This window comes from Trachurus japonicus, chromosome 24 (genome assembly GCF_045865225.1).
Source record: "Trachurus japonicus isolate A0001 chromosome 24, Traja_1.0".
NCBI lineage: Eukaryota > Metazoa > Chordata > Actinopteri > Carangiformes > Carangidae > Trachurus > Trachurus japonicus.
In genome coordinates, this window is record NC_140930.1 from 10,773,295 (window position 1) to 10,785,431 (window position 12,137).

Here is a 12,137-nt window from a genome sequence, read left to right on the forward strand (position 1 = left end):
TTCACAACTATTATATGGACAAATACTGCTGCGTGGAAACCCCCCATAACTCAGAGAAGGCACGGAGGACTCTGAAACTTTTCCTAGATAATGAGTGAAATTTGAATTTTGGGTGAACTATCCCTTTAACTATCTATTTCTTAAAAGACGTAGCTACTAGTAGATGTAAAGAACAGAGGGAATACTGAGGCCAAAATGCTGCTGGAAAATCAGAGCGTTACAGGAAACAGGAAGATCATTGATTTCTGTGGTGTCAGTGTTTAAGAATACACAGACCTCAGCTCATGTTTCCCACCTCGCTTGATTCAGGGCTTATTTAAACAAACATTATTTTACTCCTGTGGCTACTAAGAGCTTGACAACAGGGATACATAGCCCAGGCCGGGGGTTCAAGAGGGCTGCACTCGATCAGGATTTACAACAACAACATTTGAACCGTAATCAGAGAAATGTCAGTGGTGTTGTTTGCTTATGTTGCCAGGTCAGTGTTGGATCAATCCACACAACCACACAGACAGTCCAAATCCCCAAAAACCCAAAAGACGGGTTGCTATTTATCGAATTATCACAAGATGCCAGTGTTTAACTGCATTATTGACGTTCGCGGTTCAGTTCTTGGCCTTGGAGCAGTTGAGACATCATCACATCTTCCATCCGCAGAGTTGTGTGTTGGAGCTTTTGATCCCATTGCATCGTCTTCATCCGTCTCCAAGTTCAAGAATGACATTTGAGCTTTTAAAACCAGACATGTAAGAGAGGTATTAGTGGTGTCTGAGAAAAATCTGCGCTCCAGTCATAGACCTTTTGGTCAAAGTCTGTTATTGACTTGAATACAAACACCTTCCTGCAGCTAACTAAAGAGACAGATGAGATATCGACTTGCAGCACAGTTCGTATTGTAACATTGAATCACTGCACATTACCAGTATGTACAGTTTCCTACAGTACAAGCTGACTTTTCAGAGAAAGCAGTGGCTTAATTTTGCCATATTTTCAAGGATTTTGTTGTTGTGACTGATGGGGCAGCGAACGTCTAGACATGTTAATAAGAGATCAGAGGCTTACTGCCCACGCAAAAGGCTCTCTAATGTATTCTGTCAGCAGCACAGCCTCTGGATTTGGACATCTAGCAGCATGTCCAGCTCTCCTCTTCTACTTTGTTTGCAGGAACAGCAGCAGAAGAATGTTTTTTTTTTTTTGATCGATATAACATTTTAAATTGCAGCAAAATACAGCAGCTGCAATCCAGACTGTAAAAAAGTTTAAGCTTCTTTGCAGTCAGTGTTAAGACGGAGCGCATGAGGAGCCTTTGAGTAAGAGAAGCAGCAGAACAAAGCCTCTTTTTGTTATCAGCTTTGCTTCATTGTAATCTAAGCAGGAATTGTCGTCACCGGTGTCGTCATTGTTGCCCCCAACTCTGGTCTTTTTTCTTCATGGAAAACCCCATTGTGGAGAACAGTATTGAATGGTGCGGTGGTTCAAATCGCGCCACACAGTCGATTCTGTTGTGTTATCATCAAGGGGTACTTTGGATAGGTAAGAGAAACTCACAGGGATGTGCATGCATACATCGTGCTGAAACCCAGTTTATTCTCATTTTATAGGATTTCAATTGAGACTCATGCATTTTCATGAGAACATTATTATGTTAACTTTTTTTTTATTGAAGCTGTTAAGTTAAGAGTCATTGCATATTCAAATATCCTCATTTTCTAAGCAGTTTCAGACAAAACCTCTGGAAATGCATCTAGTTTTACCCTCAAGCATTATGCAAAACCATCCATTAAACCTAATTTGATTTCACTCAATATGCCGATGTGTTTTAGTTTATTAGAAGAGAGGCTTCTTCTCTTTAAAGGGCCCTGTGTTGTAAATTCTAACGATTTATGCAGTTTTTATTATTATTATCATTTATTTTTATTCATTTATTCACTTGTTGGTGAAGTGATGTGGCCTCTTGATACTGATGGTGGTGGTGGTGGAGGCCGAGAAGGGAAGAAAGCAGAAAGAAAGAGGAACAGGTAAGCTGGTCTAAAACAGCATAGACTTGATTTTTTGTTGTTTTTCAGATAAAATTGTATTTGTGGATCCCACATAAGAGCAATGTTTGTATCTCTTTGTATGGTTCATATCCATAAAAAATGAATTCAAGGTTGTATGCTAATAGAGACTCAAAGAAAACAACAACAACAACAGCTCTGTGTTAAATGTGACTGGTTCATTCAAATGCACAACAACAATGGCAGTTTAATATTCTCCCTCTTATTATGCAGTCGTCAAAGCTTTGTTTCATTAGGGAAAATCAATCACCAAATGGTTGACAGAGCCATAATTGGACGCCATGGATATTCATTCATTAACAGCAAATCGACTGATTGGACTTAGAAATACACATGCAGCACAAAAGAGTTTTTAACAACTTCTCCTTTTTGTGTCCTCTTTTTATTTTTTGCTAACCATTAATCGTAATAAGTGGAAGCAAGGCCTGATTTAATTAGCGCGGTTGCTAGGCAACAGGTAACCCAGATGCTGTACAGCAGTGTTTCCCTGGCTGCTGCTGCTGCTGCTGCTGCTGACTTCAAACAGAGGGCTGAGGGAAGCACGAGTGTGAGGCTGAGGACATAATACAGTGCAATGGTGTTAATGCCGAGTGACTTAGTGAGTGACGGCCGCGGCAGATGGAGGCAAAGCCCTCGAAGTTCATTTCAAGCAGCCCAGAAGGAAAGGAGGATGTATGAGGATATAATTAATTCACTGCTACTACTTTCTCTTTTGGCATCAATGGGCTGCTTTTTTTTTTTTTCTAAGAAAATCAATGTGACATTTCATCTGTTGTTTTCTTCTAGTCTAGTCCACCTCGGCTTCTGATAAACAGTCTCTCCTTGATTCTTATGTAAGCTCTCAGACTGACTGGTGCTTTTCTTAATGGGATGATGAAGCATGAACAGTACACAGTTAAAAAAACAACAACAACACACTCACACATGTTATGTTCACCATTTTAATTGTGCTGGCCATGTTACATGTACATTTACTGCTTTGACAGATGACTTTATCGACTACTTAGAAGACACATGTGAAATGGAAAAACTGAGTGAGATGGGGAGAAAAAGAAAACGAACAGAAAAAAATTAGTCTGGAGCCCTGATTTGCCAGCCAGATAAGCTTCTTTATGACAATACGTGCTAGAGCTCATGGGAAATGCAGTCTTCATTCCAGCAAAACATGAAAATTCCTCAGAGGGGCTTTAATTAAACATCTTCAGAGTAATTGTGATGGTTAAATAAATGACTTGTAACTTGTTACAGGGAGAATGGAGCCTCTCTGTCTTCCACACAGCGTCTCTTGACTGAAAAACAATCTTGCAAGATCAGAGCCTCCGACCCGGTGTCCCAGCTCTCGTCACTGCGACACAAACGCGCCCTATATCCTGTAATCTCTTGTTTATGACAGACAAGACTACACAAATATACACGTCATAAAATCATATATGATATATAACGTTATGTACCGCTCTATTGATTGATTTCTCGCCAGATTCGTTGAAAACAAATGCACATGGCAGAGAGGAGGGTTAACAAAACAGCATAAAAGTGACCAGACTTGTTCCTCTTTATCGTATCGTGTCGTCTCTTCTACTAAGATTAGGATGCCAACCAGCTAGCTATGAAGTGTAGCCTCGACTCCGCCCTGAAGATGTAGCACTGAAATGAGGGTGAAGTTCTGACAATCACCACCACCAAGAAACCACTCAAGGTTTGAAGTTACCACAGTTCATCATGACATTGACATTCACCAAAAGTTAGGACCATTCATGTAATCATTGTTGGGACATTTTACTCAAAACCAAAAATGTCGCCTGAGAGGAAAAGGTTGGGGATCACCATTATTCAGGGATCATCCTCTGGGAACCATGAATTTCAAAGGTAGACTATCCAATAGTTGTTGGACCAACAAAAAGCTGCCAGCCCTAAAAATATAATCTGGCAGAAGGAAGGTCTACCTATACTGACTTTTTCCAGAGCTTTCAGCTGTATCTGTGATTCCTCCTCAGATGACTCCGTTGTTTTGGAGAAAACACTAAAAAGAAAGTTGACCTGTGTCATGTTGTATCATTACTTAGAAACAGTTTTAAGAGATTCATTTTATTACTTTTTAAAAACACTGTAAAAAGTTATAGTAGTTGGAACCGATGCTTAAAACAGCTCCAAACCAGACACAAACATATGACAACACACATTAAAGTCATAATTCAACATTTAACAACTGCAAAAGATTTAATTTTCTGTCTTTTAACAACTTTGTATACCTCAAATGTAAGACATCTGTCTCATCTCTGATTTTTGACCTTTTTAGTTTGTTGTGTCCGTTATATAAATGGATGCAGCTGCGTCTGTCTGGTGGAAAGCTGTTGTTGTTCTTCTCCGCTCGGCTCAGATCAGATCAGTCTGACGGCCAAATGACTGAGTCACGGTTCCTGTGCCTGCGCAGAGTTTGAGTGAGTCAAACAAACAATTAACTCGACCTGAAGCTCATCATCGCTGAGACGTCACGTGGCTCCATTATTAAGCCAGAGAGGAAAGTGTTTGAGTGCACACAGAGGTTCAGAATGAATTAGAAAGTGTAGCATCTGGATTTGTACTGAAGTCGCCCAAAGGAAAAAAAAAATAAGACTGACTTGCACATCTGTCGTTACAGATTCAAGAGCTGAGCTGAGTTCAAGTGTGTGTGCAGGGTGTGAGGTGTGTGGCAGGTGTGATCACCGTCAGTGTCAGGTCACCTTGACTCTCTGGTACTCGAGCACATCTGTGAAAGCTTCACATTCATGCAGCTGAGTTTCAAAATGTACCAAACAGCCAAAAACGGAGAGAAATTTAGTATCGTTTCATGTCCAGGTTTTGTGTTTGTTTGGTTATGTTGTGGCTGTGGCAGCTGGCACACATGCCGGTGGCCCTCGCCATGAACTCTTGCCTCTCGTCTTTCATCAGTAATGTGTTTTTCGTGGAGACATGAAAGCCTCTGATGATGAATCTCTTGAGACTTTTGCAGAGCGGCTGCTGTCGAACCATCTCGACCCCTGTTCCTCCTCTGAGGGATCCAAGTCACCACTGTCTTCACATTTGAAGCAGATATATTTGTGTGTGCACTCATTATATAGTATCTTATGTTAATCAAGTTTTTGGGTTCATTTAGTTTTGAATTACCCTCTGATTTTGCTTAATTTAACCCGATTCACAGTGGATTGTATTTCATGTTAAAAAACAAACAACTTAACACCAATATGATCAGTTCAACTATTTTAAACTGAGCTATACAGTGTTGTTTGCACCTTCGCATGTTTAAATGCTGTTGTTTCATTCTGTATCCTAATTTTTAGAGTAACCATAACTAAAGCTCAATATACTATACATTTTACGCTAATACTATCTTAGTGCAATAAATGGCAGATTAAACAAGAACAATGAATATCTGCAGCAATAATCACATTTAGTTTATGTGGTCACAGTGTGTTATTGTATTGTTATTGGATATGTGAGCCAAAATATCAGTTATTGGTACTTTTCAATGTTTCAAGGAAACTTGAAGGGCAACCAGGACTTTAAAAAACAAATTCCCAGAGTCTTTATTGCATAATAAAACATATTGCATCTCGTTTAGTGCTAAACTTTAGTATCAGGCAGCAAGACGCATGCTGGCTCCTGTCTTTTGGAAGAAGTTCACGGTCTCTGTCAAGTTTTTTCCTCACAGTCTGGCCTTCATGTCTCAGAAAAGAAAGGAAAACATGACAACTTTGTCACCAATATTCAAGTCCCACAGGGCAGGACCTAACCCCAGCTTGTTGCGACCTGTCAGAGAGGTTCAGGCGACAGACCATCATCACCCTGGGAGGCCGGTGTCGGCGTCTCCTGTTCTCGAGGACTCACGCAGCGTTTGAGTCAGAAGGTGAGTCAAAAAATGACGACAGCAAAAATACAGCCTGAAGTTAATGGGAGGTCTGTGGATCTCACAACCTGCCTGCTTCAGCTAATGAATTCATGAATTAAAGGGATAGTAGCATTTTTTTAAGTGGGGTAAAACTTATTTTAAGCCATGGAAATAGGCTGTTTCTTTGGGTCTGTTCACAACACTGTATGTTGTAAATCTCTGGGCAGGGCTATGGGCTGGCGTTGCTAACGGGAGGAGTGCAGAGAGTCTTCTACTGCAATTAAAGTACTTAGGGGCTATTTGTAGATCATACAACCCCACTTAAAAAATTGCTACTATCCCTTTAAAGGGTGACAAGGACCAATAATCAATAGTGTCCTCATCTGACTAATGTGTGGGCATGCCGCTGACCTTTGGTCTAAATTCAGCGATTCTTGACTGCAGTGTCTGTAGCGATCACCTGTCAATCAACAGGCTTAAATCTCAATGGGTTACTTACATGTTATTTCCCTAGTGTCTCTGTTTATCGACGCTGTGCAAACAACAGAACTTCATTTTATCGAATGGTTTTCAAGTTTCAGTTTTATTCAAGTTTCTAAAATCTTGAGGATACCTGTGTAAAAAATCCACAAAATGGAAATATTCCAGATTTACTGTAAGATATATCGGGGGAACAGTGGAATAAGTTGAATTTAGCAACCAACTGAGGGGTAAACTAAAATAAAGAGGATGCTAACAGATTGATATTCATCTTGCCCACTGGAAAAATACAAAATATCATTGACAACACCTGTCTATAATATACATGAGATGACTATATTTACAAAAACCCATTTTTAAAATGGAAACAACCATCATTATGCAGCTGTTTTCTATTGTTATGAAGGGCTGATATAATGCCATGTCTTAGCTTGGATGAAGAGTTGAATATGTGTTTTTACTTGTGAACCGGAGAATTCAGTGCAACTTTTAAGAAAACACATGCAAGTAGTTAAAACACCAACAACACCTTGATCAGCTGCAGCACAACCAAATACACACAGACACACACACACACGTGTTGTTTGTGAGCACCATCTAAGTTCTCAGTGGGGTTGGATGCTGAGAGCTTTGATGTTGATGCATGTTCAAATATAATCAGCATTTGGTCTGGACGTCATATTCAAAAACCTCTTCATTTTTAATCTTTGTTCCATACTCTTCTGATGACACAGTTTCCCCCTATTAATCCTAAGTGCTGCTCTCATCACCAAGACGGCTGATTATCCATCCTATTTTACGCTCGAATGTAGAGACTCGTTAATACACGTCTGCATGAGAGCTCACTTCAGTTATTTTCCACTGTGTTTTTATGGTTTCATTTGAATGTGAGGATATGTGAGGCATTTCGTTTTTTTTACTCACAGGTTATTCGCCGACCCAGACAGTGGATATTTGGTCCAAAAAATGACTGTTGTCCCTAATTCTGATAAGAGCCCGGCCCTCAGACACTTAGAACCAGTTGGTGACATGATTGGCTGTTTAATTCCCCCCCCCTGTTACAAGTGATGCTTTATCATCCCTGTAGGAAGAAAACATAGATTGATAATAAAAAAAATAAGAATAAAATTACTACAACCAGGGCCGGCCCTAGGATTTTGGTGGCCCTAAACAAGATTTTTGTTTGTGGCCCACTCTAAGCGCAAACACCAAATCACTGGTTAAAACTGAATACAGACATGTTTATGCCCTCTGAGGTTTAAGGCCATTTTCTCGATGTTTACATATTTTCTTAAATTTATCTTTTTAAGATACTTGCAGATGTAACAATACTCAAGTGTTTTATGTCTTTTTGAAAAATGTCCAATCCCTTGTGAAAACACACCTTCAGTCATAAGAATGAACTGTTTTGGTGCTTGAAATAGGATATGAGTACAGTAATAGATAAGTGTTGAAAACAAGTCTAAAATGACATTTTGTAAGTTTGCTTTTTGAGCACAAATGTTGTCATTCTGCCATTCTATTTTCACTAAATGTCTTAAATGTGAGATAAAAGAAGCTAAAGATTGACTTCAAATTACATATAAAGCTCATAGTGTGCACGTGCAGACCTCAGGATGTTTAAATGACTTGAATGAACCCCGGTACCTTTCTGATCATGTGGCCCCCCACCTAACGGCTGTGGCCCTAAACAACTGCATAGAGTGTTTATGCCAGGGGCCGGCCCTGACTACAACACAAGTATCAAGTCAAAATACAATCATATAAACATTGCATTTCTTAAAAGAAAGTAACAAATGAACAATTTTGAGTTGAAATAAACTTGTTTTAATCAGAGAAATCTTACAAGACAGACAGCTGACTATGTAGCTGTTGGCAAAAAAGGAAAGGAAAACACTCACTCTTCTGCCAATAGGGGGCAGTGGTGTCCCATAGGAAACACTTCTTGACCTTTCAGGTGCTCTCCTTTAATTGACAGCAGCATCTAAAGGGCACATAACTGTGTACAGTAGGTTCTCCATATTCTTAAATCCTCTATTATTGCCACCTATAAAGATTCTGTCATCATTCAACACTGAAAAAGAAAAAGACACACACCTAATTTACTACAAAGAGGGTCACGGGCGGCAGCAAAACTGTCAGGTGTAGAGGAATGTAAACTGGGTCAGATGAAACCAGGATGGTGTTGTTGGAGACACAGACATCTGCCTGTGGTGTCTGTCTGGTGGTGATAACAGGCTTTGCCGCCCCTCAGGCCCTCACTCCATTCCTGACAATTAAACACACATTACAGAACAGTTTTAACACATGTGACTGGCATGTTTTCATGTTTTTCGTGACAGCCGCCTTCAAAAGCCGCAGTGTTATTAGGATTAAAGCAGATTCCCATGAGGAATGTGAGCAGCAGCAGCAGCAGCAGCAGCAGCAGCAGCAGCAGCAGCAGCAGCAGCAGCGGTATGACAGGTGAACGGTGCCGACATACTGACCGAGGTGATGCCCATTGATCTCTTTATACCAGATGATGATCACTAAAACAACACAACCTAGCAGTTGTTTGATGGATGGCTGTGTGCAGGCGGCTGCTGAGTTCAGACTATGTTAATGTGACATGAAGGTTCAACATCAAGTCGAGCGAGAGTAAGACACTCACAGTTTGACAACATCATCCTGGAGTCTGACTGCTGAATGGAGCTCCACACATCAACTCATACAGATGTAATGTAGAGTTGGTTTGATTATGACATGGTCAGGTGTAACACGGCTAATTTGTCCTTGTTTATAACTTGATTCACTTTATATCTGCTTGATTCAGTCTGTCACATGTGAAAAAGTAGATATCCTCTGTCAGAAACAGACTATTTTAAAAGGGAAAAATACATTTGATGAATTTTGTGTTATTGTTATTGTCATCATTACTATTATTAGTGGCCTAGCTTGTAGGCCTATAGTAGTAGTAGTAGTAGGCTACTATTTTACCTAATATAATTTTGTACTTGACCACTGCTACTCAATTTTATGTCATGTCTGTTTTAACTCACTGTGTGTATAGATATGTTTGTTTGTTGAATGAATGAATGAATGAATGAATGAATGAATGAGTTTATTTATTTCGGTATATCAAGCTTACCGAAAGGGTGTAGGTTGAAGCCAAAGCTTATATAACCCTACCCCTTTTACCTTAAAAAATTCAAAAAAAAAAAAAAAAAAAAAAAAAATATATATATATATATAGCCTATATATATCAAGGGGGCAGTTGTGAGTCTGAGAAGTGAAGCTCACTGCCGCGTTCAAAAAGCTGCAATCCCCTCGGCTTCCTCTGGGGGCTGGCTCCAGAAGGGAGCAACTCCAATTGAGCCCCATGTTAAAATAGCCGATTTTACAGCTTAAAAAAACATATTTACAGCCTGGTACATTTTATTTTTTTGGTCTCAACCGATAGTTTCTACCCCCGCACACACTCTGAGGGGGGTGAATTTTTTTTAAACTCTACCGTTTTACTATTATTAGGTTTAAAGTTCTGGCCAATTAGGGCGCAGAACCGTTGAGTGACAGGTCCGGAGACCGCTGCTACGAGGCCAGTGGGCGGGCTCTCGGCCGGCCAACGGCCGCACCGCTCCAAATATGGCAAGTAGAATCCAACATGGCGCGGTTCAAACCCCCGTAGTAGCGGCACAAAACAGACTCACCAAAACCAATGGGTGACGTCACGGACGCTACGTCCATTCTTTTTACAGTCTATTATGTATATATATGTACACATTAATACAATAGGATCAGATCACAGACATTTGAAATTAATCAGTACACTTAAATTTCTGATCACAACAAAATAAAGAATTGTACACAGCGCATAACCCAAAACAGTACAAAATCATTGAACTTAATTTTCCATACTGTAACGAGAAATTATGTTGTTCTTATAAAGTTTTTTAAAGCTGACTAGAGTACAGCATAATTTAATATTTTCAGGACAATTATTCCAGATGTTCACCCCTCTAACAGAAAGACAGTGATTTTTTACAGTAGTTCGAGTCTTTGGTTTCTCAAATAATAGTGGTCTTCTCAGGTTATAACTGAGACTGTTCAACAAGTCCTCCAGCCTTAACAACCATGTGGTCTTTTACCCTCTTTACACGACTCCTGCGAGCGTTTCCCGAGATACCACCATGGTCTCTAACTAGACTGTGCCGGCATAATGGTCGTTGTCGTTGTGGTTACTGAAATAACGGTCTTGGCTTCCATGGGTTTAGGCACAAAAGGTAAGTCACTGCACCAGTTCCCTCCAGTTCTGTCATAATTACCAAGGCCAAAAAACAAACAAACAACCAAAAACATAATTTTGGGTCATAATAAGCTGCTGAAGAAAGACGTGGGTGCTTGTCGTTTCCCATTAGAGGACAGTTAGCTAAACAATTATACGTGATTATTTATTTCATAGCTTGGCGAATGTGCAGGTCACAACTTCTCTACGAGAGCATTTTGGCGTTGTTGGATTGTGTATTTGATGAGTTGAGGGACAGGCGACCCGTACCATTCAACTCCATTGTGTTTGCTGAGCAGCTCGCGTCTCTGCCCCGCAGATCTCAAAACAACACGCACCAATAATTAAAGATATAGTAATGAACCTACCCTATGACCGCTATAGGGATTATGGCAATAGGCAAATTTGCCAAAATGTTAAACGGCCCCTTTAAAGCTGATGAACCTTTGCACATTTTGTTCATTTGTTATGTTTTTTTATCTTGGCTCACACAGACACAATCTGAAAAGTACTTTAAGACCATTTGAATGTAAATGCACACAAGCAGAAGTCATCCATTATACTGTACCTTTGCCACAGGGCAAGATTGACCACTGTCTCGGGCTCCATAAGCTTTAAAACAATTTGCACCAAAATAGTCTGAATTCACTTTCATTTGAATGACACACAAATTGCAGTTATGACTTTTCCCAGCAGCAGGAGCAACCCCCATCAGGACTCCCTGCTAATTAGCTCAGGCTCTGTCCTCCACAGATCAGTATTACCATGGAGATACTGACAGGTAGATGATAAAGGCCAAAGACATTAGTACAAAACATTTCCTCTGACACAGGGGAATGAGGGGAAAGGAAATGAAAAGAAAAAGAATGGACTGAACAACACTTTAATTGTCCTTCTTATGAAACCTTGAATTATTTAGTCACTCTTCTGCAAGATGTTTTAAAGTAATCACAAACACTGATGTGCAATATTGTTGATAACACACATAAGTACATGCAGAGTTAAGCAACAACACAAGAGAAACAGTCCAAGTTTTGGTAAATGATTTAAATTTGAATGAACAATAAAAATGGTTCAGATTTCTTTTCTTTACCTAGAGATTAATAAATCCAGTGTGACCCAGTAAGACTGGACAGACTTCGGTTTAATTGGCCCCGGTATGTTTCTTGGGTTTGTATTTGATGGGCTCTGGTTCAAAAATGCCGGTGAAAAAGTGCTGCTGAAAGGAATTTATCGTCAGAATTTAATTTGGATGTGTGGGCTTTGTTTGGATTTTGGCAAGCGGTCTTTGAAAAACCCCGTCAGTGTCTTCGAGCCAGCGTTCTATATTTGTATGACTGAGCGAGATAAGAGACCATGAAACAACACAGCTCTCAGTAGTTTGTAATTTTATACAGAAATCAGGCTGAACGGACTCATAATGATGCCAGATGAAGGAGCCGCGGAGCGCTGGTTGGAGCACCATCACCA